Source organism: Cynoglossus semilaevis, chromosome 2, assembly GCF_000523025.1.
Source record: "Cynoglossus semilaevis isolate Cse_v1.0 chromosome 2, Cse_v1.0, whole genome shotgun sequence".
Lineage (NCBI taxonomy): Eukaryota > Metazoa > Chordata > Actinopteri > Pleuronectiformes > Cynoglossidae > Cynoglossus > Cynoglossus semilaevis.
In genome coordinates, this window is record NC_024308.1 from 2,874,288 (window position 1) to 2,888,015 (window position 13,728).

The 13,728-nt window shown below is 40.6% G+C and overlaps 1 protein-coding gene across 2 annotated transcripts in view; it reads right to left on the bottom strand.

The window, feature by feature from the left end:
* The window catches only part of LOC103393976 (nuclear receptor subfamily 5 group A member 2), an 82,122-nt gene that overhangs the window by 52,036 nt on the left and 16,358 nt on the right, over window positions 1–13,728 (bottom strand). For both annotated transcript variants that reach the window (XM_008331123.3, XM_008331108.3), the window contains exon 5: window positions 1,590–1,745. The gene's annotated coding sequence lies outside the window, so the exon portion shown is untranslated. The remainder of the gene's footprint in view (window positions 1–1,589; window positions 1,746–13,728) is intronic.

The window sequence follows — 13,728 nt, forward strand, 5'->3', positions numbered from 1 at the left end:
CTCCGGGTTTTCTATTTCATAGAACGACCAGAGCTCCGCCCCTGCACGAGCCGCTAAGAGTCGCTCTTTCTACTGTCCTGCTGGCAATGAACCTACACTGGCTATGACACACACACACACACACACAGTCAGAGTCCTGTAAAAACTGGATTTCGCCTGGTCAGATGGATAATGAAGAAACCTTTAGGCTGTGGCCGCACAGCCAGGCCCAGTGCTTATTTTAAATGTTTGTTTGTGTTAAAGGTGAGGTCAAGGGGGGGAGATATTTTTGCACACATCTCTACTATTTTCCTTGTGGTTGCTCAAAGTGCTACCAAGAGAATGGCATGCATAAAATCTTGCAGTGCGGGGGGAAAGAAAAGTGTTACCGAGCTACAGAAAAGAAAACCCAGCCAGTTCTTACTTTAGGAGACATTTGTGGGTGGAGTTCTTTGTTGACTCCAGTTTCACCCTGAGACAAATGATTTGACGGACATTCTGTGATGATTCACGAGAAGAATAACAAAACAAAAAAACAAAAAAAAAAACCCCATTGTTGTCTTATTATCAAATACACGATTGGCCACATGATTCAAACTCCATCGTCGGGAAAACTGATACAAGGCGGTTAAGCTAGTTTTGGTTAAAAGATAAACCTCATTTCATTTATCCATTTTCTACCACTTAGTTCTTTTCAGTATCGTGGGTAAAGAGGTCACTGGACAAAAAGTGAGGGACTCCATGAATGTTCCTTCAAGATCAAGATCATTCCTACAACCTCAATAGAGAACAACTGGGAATTCAACCAGCAACTTCAATCTCCTTGTTCAACACACATAAACACACACAGACCAGAGAATATGCAAACTTCACGTTCACGTTCAATATGAACGAATCTTTCACACGGCCGACCGATATTATTGGCCCTATATTAGCATATTATGTGATATCTGTAAAAAATGTCTGGTTTTTGCCAAATGATGTGTGGGATGAATAAAGGACTTCTTACATAAAGGTTTATGTTTTTCTTTAAATTGTTGTAAATTGTTATCGCAGTTGACTTTCTTTCCGACATGACTTGATTAAAGAAAAAGACAGGTTTGGCGCCGCGCTCTGCCCATAAAACATTCAACACTCCGACGGCGTGGTAGCCATTTGATTTGCAGAAATACTCCTATTTATTTTCTCAGTTGACCATGCCAAGCTCAGATTCCGAAAAGGATTTTCTTCCCATTTGTTTCTCCTCTCTCTTCCTGGTATTATTTTTCGTTCTCTTTTTCTCTTCTATCTTTCTTGTTCAGTCTAAACTCCAGTCGCATGCAGACTGGGTCACAGACCAATTTAAACAGCGCGGTTTTCGGCTACTAAACGCCGGCTCGCTGAAGTGCTGTGGTCTCAATGGTACTTTGTCTGTGGCCACACAATTAGGGATTTAGGTGTGGTGATAGGAAGAATGTGGAAATCGGACCCTGGCAGCACACACCCTACTTATTCTTTCTCTGTTATACCACCACTTTTTTGTCACTCATCATTTCTCCATCAATGTTTCGCTTAATCCCCCTCCAGTTGATCCCTCCATTCTTTTCTCACCCCTGTGTCGTGTTTCTTACCCTTTCCTCCCAAGTGTCTCCTCCTCTTCCTGTACGGCGATTTTGTTCTTCTTTCTCTTCACCGCCGTGCTCCCCAAACTTTAGCCTTTTCCTACATCTGTCCGAAACCTGCCATTAGGTTTTCCCCTCGTCTTCCGCTTCCTCTCCCAAAAGACACTGAATCCGGAGTGGCAGAGAGAAAGAGAAAGAGAGATAAAGAATAAAGTCATTTTCTCCCTGAATATTGTGTTTTCTCTTTCTTACATCTTACATATTTTTCATGTCTCACGGACATGCATGTTGTCATGTCAGTGCTCACCTACTCAACAGTAGGTGAGCAATGACACCTACTTTGGTGAGCTGGGCGCTTTGACACAATTCTATTTTCCAAATAATACAGAAGATTGCACTTTACAATCAGTGATGAACATCTACCTATTTACCCAAATATTGGTACAAAAAAAACATTAGACACATGTAGAAAATTACCACTTATCTATCGATCTATCTACATACTGTATATAAACATATACACACGTAAAACTATATATTATATATATACACAAACATATATATATATATATATATATAGAAATGGTATTTTGGAACTGCCTATTCCAATTTGGAGAAAACGAACAAAGACGTGCCATAGGCCCTACAGGATGACTTCAACTTCACCTCATTCCTTCATCACCAGGAGACAAAATGTCCCTGTGAAAAGACATTTCAAAAGAAGAATCCTGCATGGATGAAATAAACTGCTCCAGAAACATACATAGGCCCTACAGGATGACTTCAACTTCACCTCATTCCTTCATCACCAGGAGACAAAATGTCCCTGTGAAAAGACATTTCAAAAGAAGAATCCTGCATGGATGAAATAAACTGCTCCAGAAATGACTTATAAAACCCCTCTACGAGACAAGGCATGGCTTTTGACCCATAAACTTTCTCCATTATCCCCCGGATTGTCACCAACTTATGATCCATGTTCGATAAAAGCCCTTCATTCATCACCTCCAATTAAATCAATTATCTTCCCTCAGACTCAATCCTGACAAATCACAATGGTTGATGGGCAGAGAGGCTCAGGCCAGTGGGGGCATTTGGACGGACAAAATGAGACAGCGGACAGATAGAGTCATACTTCATGCTGAGAGAGACTTTCCTGACGTGGGCTGAGATAGACCCCCAGCTGTAATAGACCTCTTTGCCTTGACTTCCTCTGGCCTCAGTGACTCAGTGTGGGCTGAAGAGCACACCTGGGTCACACAGCGGTTGAAGAGTTTATACCTGAGCTAAATTGATGCCATTTTTTAGAAATATAACAGAATTATCAATTACTCTCCAATAACACAATTTAAAAAAGTGAAACTAAATATATATCATTTAAAAATGTGAAAAAAAAAATTTAAATTAAGAAAAATTTTGACGCACCAACTCCAGCCTGCTAGGGGGCAGTAATGCACCTGAAGTTTGTTCTTTAAAAAGATATAAAAGATGCAAAGAGTCACGAAGTTTTAGCGAACCAAGAAGGAAGACTATGCCTGGTATCATAGTATGTTTGCCATGGTTTTTTTTTTTTTTGGTTTTTTTTTTAAATTATATTCATTTTTTTCTTAACTTGCAAACCAAGAGCTGCGAGCTTGGACACAGAGCTAGCTGTTAGCTACAGGTAAACATAGAAGCCATTTGACAAATATTCACATAAAAAATAAACAAATAAATGAGATATAATTACACTTGAGATATAATTTGCACTAAAATTTAAATTTTAGATGAAAAATGCACAAATAAATGTAGAGAAATCCTTGACCTAATGTTTTGTTGGTTGAATTTCAAAATCATGTTGTTTGGTAAAAATGTGAGGATTGTTTTAAAAAGCCTCTAAATTAATGTGATTATTCTGTTTCAATCTCGTCCAATTACTGTCCTGGAAATGTTGACCTCCAGGTGGAGGAGGACGTTTATAGGACACTGTGTGACATGAGATTGTGACGTTATTGACACTGATTCACTTAATTTGAAGGTTCTGCTCAGCGCCGGTGCGTGGTAATAAAAAACACAGCACAGATGTGTGTGGTTTTATAAGTACAGCTGTGTAGTACTGTCAAAACAGTATAAAACATTTTAACTTTTGGTAAAGTTATAGATTTTTAAAGCCTCACTGTGGTCTAAAAATATCCACAGGGAACGACGGGAGGAGCGCTGAACAATGCTATAAATGTCTTTATAGGAAGGAGAGAGGGAGGGAGGCAGAGAGAGGCATGATAGAGAGGGGGTGAGGTAGGGGGCGAAGAAAGGATGAGAGGGAGAGGGAGACTAAGTGAGAGGAAGAGAGAGAGAAGGTAAGGCGAGGGAGAAGAGTAAGTGACGGGTTAAAGGGGGAGACACAGAGATAGAGAGAGGGAGACAGGAAGAAAGAGAGTAGTATGATAAAAAGGGAGAGACAGAGAGAAGGGAGAGAGAGAAAAACACCCCCAAAGCAGGGATTTCCTGGGGTGAGGGTATCAATACGTCCAACTTGTCCTCTCTGTTATACTATTACACCACTGGGTTCTCAACCGTCTTTTCCACATAAAACACATCATCGACTTCCTCATTTCCCGCTGCAGCTTGCAGAGATGTTGACGGATGCTGGTTTGAACCCAAGGATAGGGACAGACGCCAGGAGAGAACGAAGAAGAAGAAGAAAAAGAAAAAAAAAAAAACACCCCCAAAGTGACCCAGAGGCTACAGGATGTTTGGTCATTTAAACTTCACTAACATTTTACCCAGAGTCACCGACGTAGCAGAGGAGCACGGTGTGTTTGACTGATATTTGAACAGCAGAAATATGATAGGTTTTTTTTTTGGTGGGTCGTCTCACGTCATGGAGTTTACGAATAATGTCTATTGACCTGGGTCGCAAACGTTTGTGACGTTTAAAATATGGGTCCCCAAAAAAAAGGTTTGGGAAACACTGGGATAATGGATCTTCTTCTTGGATCTTAATTTATTAAAAAAAGATCAACAGAACAACTCGACCTGCAGCCTTAATGTGGCCGTAGACTTCTTTAATGTAATTTATATTTATACTATACTGTATATAATTTATATATTATTTTTACTCTATATATTTCTGTGAGAAGAGTCTCTGTAACTCTATGCCAGTATCAGGGCAGAATTTTTGTGTTGATGTAAACCGTGAGTCATTATTCTAAAACAGCAGGGTTTTTTTCCAAACTTTCTTTCAAGTTCAGAGATTTGTTATCTATTTTAATAAAAGCAAAATAAATCATTTCTCCCCGCATAGAATTTCTCCACTTCGTGCACCTGTTATAACAGAATTCAATACACTTCCAAGGCAAAAACTTGAAAAGATTGCAGTGCTGCAGTACAATATGTCCTTTCCTAGACGTCGTTTTTAAATTTTCTTTTACTTTCTTTATTAGTTGCTCTTTTTTTTTTCTTTCTTTCATAAGTACAAAGCATTAGAAAAATGCACAAGGTCCTACCCAGGCGATGAAAGAAAAAGGTTTAGGGCACGTTGGAATAAAACACAGACTGACAAATAAATTGCAGGAGAGAAAGATGGGCTCGGAGAAGGATGAAGGAAGGGGAAGAAACGAGAGGCAGAGTGAGGTTGAGGCCTGTGGTGGATTGTGGGCTGGGGCTGCTGCTGCCTCAGCAGAGTCAGACGGCTGGTCTAGCCTGAGGTGATATGTTTTCCTCAGGAAATATCTGTGGAGGCTAGTGGGTCTTGTACTGGGAGCCCTGCTGGCTGTAAGCATCCAGACGTAGTGGTGGGAGGGGCTCCAACATGACAGGGCTTTGACAGTGTTCTCATGCAAGGTGTATGCGGTAGGTGCTGAATACTGTGGATAAACAGACATTTCTCATTTAAATTAGTAGCAGCGGAGAGCCGGCCGTGTGTTTTCATAACCTAAAACCACAGCTTTGGACACGGAGACGTGGCCTTAAAAAAAAAGAAAAAAGTTTTATTTTACTTGAATTAATTACACACTCTCACTGTAATTATATTTATTGCATAATTATATATTTTACATTGAATGAAAATGTTATCCACGATCCACTATTTTTGACATTTGTGAAATGCCATACATGTCCGCACAGCAGTCGCCAGGCATTTATACACATAAAAAAAAAAAAGAATTAGGTATTTAAACATCCCTGTGCTTCATCTCTCATACTGTGTTTTATATTTATGTGAGGATTGATGCTAAGCACTGCAAGAAAGACAGGGAGAAAAAAAGAAAAAAAAAATCACTTGGACTGCTCGGCCAATTTCCGCTTAAAGAAATAAACCCGAAACACTTAGAAGTTCGGGGTTAAATCTCTCGCCAGTTCAAATGGTTTGTTTATGGTGTTAAATGAGTTGTAATCAGCAGGATTTTCATCCTGTGACACAAATAAATCCCTGGTCCAACACTGGAATATGTGTCTTCTCTTACAAAATAAACAATAGCCAACAGAAAAATTATAAAGATGCGATGGATGAGAAAAAACCTCCAGGACTGAAACAGAGAACGGGTGTTCGGTTACAAACACTGGACAGTAAAAACAATTGGCAGAGACTCGTAGAAATAATGTCAAACACACCGCCGTCTGCACAAATCAAGAGATTTGTTTTCCTTTGACGAGAGTCTCTGGACGGGCGTCTAGACTAACGCTATCTGGTCCTGATCTGTGAGTGTGTGGCAAGACGTCAGTTTAATATGTGAAACGTTAATAACTATTCACTCCATTCACTACAAGCACTTATTATTTCAATGGAACGGAGCGGGAACCAAACTGATGTTGAGTCCAGTGTAGCTCCCTCCTGTGTCGGTGCAGTACTGTACTGTATGTACATGTGAATTCACGGTTCACTCCGTGTGCCACGAGAACATCTGGACCAGGCGTGTGTGTGTGTGTGTTAGTTTTAAATCACAGTGCATACATAAAATCAGTATGTGTGTACACAGTCATACGCACGAGTGTGGGTCGCATGGGTAAATCGGAGGCGGGGGAGAGTTCCAGGCTTTCTCCCTTTGTAAATTACGGAGGGATGGGATTGGAGATTACGTGCGGATTTCCTTGTTTCAAACTTCATTATTCAGATTACGGTGAGGGACGAGAGACAGGAACACATATGGAGACCAGCTCACACACAGACGCACGCTCTCAAATGTACTGTACACTGGAGACAAGGTGTTTGTGTTATGAAATTCAGCAAAAAATAAATCCAGTGATTAAAGTGTATTTGTGCATATATTTGGTTACATGTTGTTGAAAGAGGGCGGGATTAGAGCAAATTTACTCCTCACTCTTTTTTTCAAATATCCTTCAGGTAATGTTTGCATTTTGTTTATATAATTAAGATTTAATTCCATGTATTTTTTTATGTTTATAATATATTTAATCAATTAAAGACCATATTTGAAATAACCTGTTCAATCCAATCCAGAATATTTTTGGGGGGCCCACATTTGAAATTTCAGCTGCTTACAGAACAGTCAGCTGGTTATACTGTAGTATTTAGTCATGTACAATCTGCAGATTTTCACATTGAGGTACAATATAATTTAACATTTTCAGTTTAAATTAAATTAGATGCCGTGACAGTTTTTGGATAAATTATTGCATTTGAATGTATCTTTTAGACGTGTTTTGTCTCTTTTTGTTGGCCAGGTTTTTACATACGAAGTAATAATCAATTGGATACCAGTCCATCATCAGAAAAAAGGTAAAAATAAGAAAAATTCCCTCAAAAATGTTCCCCATATTTATATGTTGAATGGCCACATCCTCTAGCGTAAACAGCGCTCTGCCGTATGTGACAGTGTTGCGTGACTGAACCTGTTTTTAACATGAAGGATGCAGCAGGCAGATAATGTTTCATCACATCTGTTAACAAAAAGGAAACAGAGGCAGAATAATCCGTTGCCGCCCACAAAAGTCACCTAAAGCTTGGCAAACGCAGCGTTTGGAATAATGCTAAATTAAATTGACTTCGATTAGATTTGAAGTCAGAGCAAAGTGTAAGAGAAGAAGAAGAAGAAAAAAACGATTTGTTAACATGTTTTGATTTGTTTGGTTCCTCCTGTAATCACAGGAAGAGATAGAAAGTCCAGGTCCAGTTTTGAAGGATGTGATTCTGTGGTCGGAGGAAGCAGCAAACGTACGTGTGTGTGTGTGATTGGACAGGGTTTCTGAAGAGGGCAGTTATTTAAAACTGTTGGAACAGACGGAAATAAGTTCGAACCCAAAGAGGATGCAGATAATGTTGTCAACATAGGTTCAGACACACACACCCATACACCGTGCGTGTCTTTATTTCCTGTCAGGCCCAAACTCTTAGAATCCATACATGAGTTCAACTTCATTTTAAAATAAACTGCAGCCTTTCTCACAGATAAAGATTTAAAAACCAAACCAACTTCCCTGCCTTTTGTGTTTGACGCTTCACTGAGCAGAAAAGACACAGTATCAGGTGTCGTCTCCATGTCCAGTATCATTTTCTCGGTAGGTGGCTTAGGTATTCTTAGTTCAAGTTTTGCCCCGAAAGAAAGGCAATCGTAAATCTCTTCACCAGAAATTAATCCCGACGACTTTTTCCCTCTAAAAATACTCTGGGTTTCCCTTGTCAGGGGTGAGAGGGCTTCACGTGTGGTCTCACCTTAAAAAAAAAAAAAAAATCTGAACTTAATATCACAGCTGGAAAGCAGTGAACTTTGTGGTCAGTATCCAAAGAGTAACAAAATCTTGCCTCACCCCAATAAATTCTGAGCAGAGATCGCCCGTCTTTCAATCTTTCGGGGGCAGAAAAGACAGTAACAGCTGCGCATGAATATTTATTAAAGAAGTCAGGAGGAGCGTTCACTTGCAGGGAAACCATCTCTCTCTTTGTCCTTTAAGAAACTCCCTCCACTCACCCACTCACCCCCCCACCCCTCCTAACATCCAGTCCAGTGTCGTAAGTGGTGGTCAAACCACAGTGTTTTCTCTGGGTGGTTGACTACTCTGTTCGTCTTCCGTGGTGGCTACACCGAAGCAGCGGAAGAATCTTGTTCAACATGTTTCCAGTTTTAAAAGAAAAAGGAATTAAGTTAAAAAAAAAAAAGTTGTCCGCTCCCTCTCTCTCCCTCTCTCTCTAAATCCAATACCACCCAAGAGCAGGGGCGCCACCTACGCCAAATGGGGTTAAGCAAAATACATGTAAAACGAGTCCTGTGACATCACATGATTTAGACTGTTTCAAATACAGAGTGCTGATGTATGGAGTGGGCCACAAACAGTATTTCACCTCAAACAGAGGTGGTCCATAATCTGGGATGTATTAAAAAATATCCAACCACAGCAGCAGAACTTCGCCCTACGTGACTTTGGAGATGAAAGTGCACGGGAGAGCGAGGTCAAGAAACATCTGAACCTGATGGACAGGAAGTCTCTCAGTGAAGAGACCCTGCATTTCATATTTCTAAGGTCTTTTCACAAAAATTATTTAAAAAAAAACAGCTCCTAAAGATGTCATCATTACATGAGTGACCAATGGAGGACATAGGATGACCATGCATCCTAACGCGATCCACAGTGTGGACACCAAGAGAAGAAATGCTGACATACAGGTTTATTCAGGGCTCCTTCAATTGCTGGATTGGACCATGTTTTCCAGCACAAATATTTGAATATATTATAATATACATATATATTAGTGAATATATTACTGCAAAACCACGATACTGTATCTATATTCCACAGCACTGCATTAAGACCTTCTGTCCGACTATTGTATTTCCCCCAGTGTTGCGGTACATTATCAACACAGTGTTCCTGTGTCTTTTCACCGCTCCTCTGGGACCAGGTGAACTGACTGTACCAGGGAAGTTGCCTGTGCAGTTGGTATGTTGTTTATGGTCAATCACGCTCCTGTCCCTCGTGGTGAATGGTGACACATATTTAGCTGAAACTGACCCTTGGACAACCTTGAATCCATCCGTGCTTATTGAATTTTCTACGGCCACAGATGGAGCCTCTTATTCTCTCACATCTTGAAGATGCTGAGTCTGGATGATGGGTAAGGATTTTGAAGGATGTTCAATACAACCGACGCTCGGTAAGTTCGTCCTCGTTGTCTCGAACAAACACACGCGCATCTGCACAAGTGGCTGGAGAGCGTCGGCTTTGTGCGGCCGCTCACAATAAAATGTGGAACCTTCGTTCCATACCATACGTGAGTGGAGCAGTCCACGGAGCGAGGCAGACATTAAGCATACATGCCTTCTCTCCACTTCAATCCATCACTGCAGTTATTACTGTATCGGCCACAATGAGACCGACCTTCACCAAAAAATTCAATGGATCTGTGTGACACACAAAACCAATCCATCAACAAATTTATCGGGCTTCGCAATCAGCAGCCTCGTGGAGTGTAGCACATCACCGCTGCTACTGTAGCGGCTCAATGAGAATGAAAGAATGCTGGACCCAGATGTCTTTTTTTTTTTGAGGATGGACTCCTTGAACTAAACATGTCTGATGTGAGTGAAAGAAGCCTCTGAACATCAATGAAAGACATCGCTACGACCGAGGGACAAGCAATCAATGATTTAAAAAAGGAGGAAAATTATGGAAAATTGGATGTAAAATGGATTCAAATATATAATTGCCGTAAATCTGTGATTGACCATAGTAACTTAATTTGATTAGATCACAAATGTGCTCTTCTTTCTACAGAATTTGAATGAAATATAGCCCAAAATATTATTCAATATATTATTATTTTAACACTATAATTGTATTTTCAGTGGTTTCCTCCATTTGGTTATAGGATTGTTTTTTTAAAGGATATTCTTTATATTAATTCAATTTCAGAAATGTTCTGGTCGATGAAAAAGAAAAATTGACTCGACTATTATCGTGTTTGTTTTAATAGTCAAGCCGTTTGGGCCAAACCTAAGGCTCACGGTCAGCTGTGATGTGTAAACTTTTGTTCTGACCGTGTCATTTCATCAACATTTAATCTGCGGTAACCACCAGCTCGACTGCCATTAAAAAAAAAATACCACCCGGCCCCTTTCTATTTATTACCGAGAGTGTCTAAGACCTCCACACCACCACCACCACCACCACCGCAGCAGCAGCAGCAGCGCTCTGCAGAGGTTGGTGGAGGACTCCTGCTGTACAGACGAAGAGAGGAAGTCAATTAATTCATAAATACTTTAGCACATTTACAGTAAGGCCAGGGGAAGATGGCTATTGATTGATCCCACTAACACAGCTGCCCCCTCTCTCTCCCCCCTCGACTCCCTCTGCCTGTAGAGTACCCTCCTGCAGCAGGGGCTTTTCTTAACCAAGAATAATGCAATCAGAAAACAGAGCAAAACGTAACGATTTCTATCCCGGCTTAAGTGGAGAAGAGAGTGGAATATGAATTGGTCTGCTGCGAGGAGGATGTTAGGGGCCAATAATTGGTATCTAAAGAACATTAGTGACGGTAACTGTTGCGATGCAAACATAGCCATTAAAAAAAAAAACTCCTGCAGAGGGAGACAAATTTACACCAATTTCATGCGAAACTGTTTGCGTTTGAAATGTACCTCAAGAACCAGTGGGAAACTGTATGGGAAAGAATGTGCTGGGGTGTGTTTCAGGGAGAGGAAATAGTAAAACTCCAGATCCTCCTGCTGTCCTGACCTCTGTGGAAATTTGGTGAAACAGCAGAAAAAAATGACCTCATTTTACAGGCACTGTGATGGTCACACCTAAGGCGACCCAAACAGACCTGAGCATCACAGAACTCAGCACTTCACAGAAGTAATTTTCACTCTCCGGTCACAAACGAGAGGTGATAAAGCAGAATCTGTGGAAAAAAATTGTCTTCAGAAGCTTTTCATCATCTTTCCTCTGTCTGTAGGAAAACAGCCTCCATATTTCATCTGACTGCCTGACAGGGAAACTGGTAATTGAATGGATTAGTCTTTTAGCTCGGCAGCGGAAGAAAAACCCCGGCCGTTGGAAACAGCGCTTCCTATCAGGAAAAGTCCATGTTGATCGTCTGCTTAGGGGTTATGAATTACTGGCAGCCCATCAGCTGAGCCATATCTCAATAGAATAAAATATGAATGCACTTTGAAGACGATTTTTTTTTCTTTTAAAAACCAATGCAGACAAATGGACGTGTGAAATATTTCTAAGGCCGACTAATGTGGGGAAATATTGAGCTAAGTAATTGCAGTGGTTTCATCAATAAGCTGGGAAAGTAGATCATTACAGTTAAATGTGATTAACACAGAAATCGTAGTGTGGCGCGGAAGAGCACGGAGGGGGATGGAATCAAACGAGCGCTGTGTCTTATACCGCCTGGTACTACTGATTAAAATGGAGAACTACAGTATAACAGTCACTGAAGATGATCAGGGCAGTGAGGTTCTATAATTAGACACAACATGACACGTATTAATGGCTGAAAATGTGGTTAAAGAGTTCTTTATGTTTCATGTAATGAGCAAATTAGCACAAGATGTGAAATTTAAATTTACATATTAATTTCAATTAGTTTCTGGTTGATGTTTTGCATGTAGTTTTAATTTCTAAAAAAATATATTACTATACTTTTTAGAACTGAACATTGAAGTCAGTCAATGTTTCTGGGATTCTTGGTACAGACTTATTTTAATCTTTATAAAGCCTCAATCTAGGTTTAATTTCATTTTATTAAATTAATCCAGAAGATTTAAAACCTTTAAAAAGAACTTCACTTTAGTTCTATCACAAGGCACAGATTACAGACGTTTTTGGACTTATGCGTCTAGAGAAATATTTTATTTTATAATTATTTTTTTTCCTGGAACTTCACTTTAGTTCTAAAACAAGGCACAGATTACAGACATTTTTGGACTTATGCGAAACACATCTAGAGAAATATTTTATTTGAATTTTATTTTATAATTATTTTTTTTCCTTTTTTTCTGGGAAATTAGCCATGTATAAATGGGTGTATTATCATTAACAACCTGACTGTAATTATTCTGTACAGTTTATAAAAACACCGGCAGCAAAAACAGGTGAAACGAAGAAGAAGGCAAGAAATGTGGGGATGATAAGTGTCTGTGTGTAGACAGGCGGGGGCCATTTGTTCTCTTCAGGGCCCCCAGAGCAATCAGTCCGTCAACAGAGGTGGAGCCCGGCTAATTTCCAACTCCTCCCCCCTCCTCTCACTCATTCCCAAGATGGATGCTTTAGGTAATAAGGCTAATCAATAGTCTCCCTCACAGTGCTCCCCTCCTGCCCCCCCGTCCCAAGACGTTATCAGCCATTTGTCATCGGGAATACGCCACGATCTTATCAGTCGTACCATATCGTGCATGGAAATGCAGTTTAGTTTGTGAATGTACAAAGATGGAGAAGAAGAAGAAGAAGAAGAAGAAGAAGAACTTCAGCTTTAACGGTCGCTGACACACAAACAGATGGAATTCCTCACTGTGACCACCTGCAGCCCACTGTCTCACACATTCACTGCAAAACTGTACATAACGACAGCACTCAAACAGACACACACCTCCTCCAACACACACACACACTGAAACACCTCCCGGGCCGTGATGAATGGACGCGCGGGTGTTCAGTGACAGGTTACACATGCACGCCGGTGTCAAGATCTATACGGAGAAATTAATCAACAATGACAACACTGTTGGTGCACCCATCTGCCCCCCATACCTCCCCTCTCCCCACGCCCACAGCAGAACATGCTGTAATTTGCCCTGTATGATTACCCCGGGGCCCGGGGAACAAGTGGCGCCCCCGTCTTAATTAATTAGGCATCGTGCCGGTGGGGAGCATCTCAGGAGCGCTGCGCCAAAACACATTTGTGCTGTCGTGGCCTGAAGTCACTTAACTCTCCAGTGACGTGAGCCAGAAGAGGGAGGTGATTAGAATCATTTATGTAAAAATGTATTCTGTGTTTCTGAATCTCCAGATCTTTGAGTGACTTTCTTGTAGTAAAAAAAATAATAATACAAAAAAAACACAAAGGAAATATTCTGCTAATTTTGTACACTTTGATTTCAAGCGTCTGTTGCTGCACAACTCAGATGAAGGTTTGCGTTTTTCCCACCATCCTCAGAAGAAGTCCGTTTGATTTTGGGCACTGATTCTACAGCCTTACTCTCTGGCA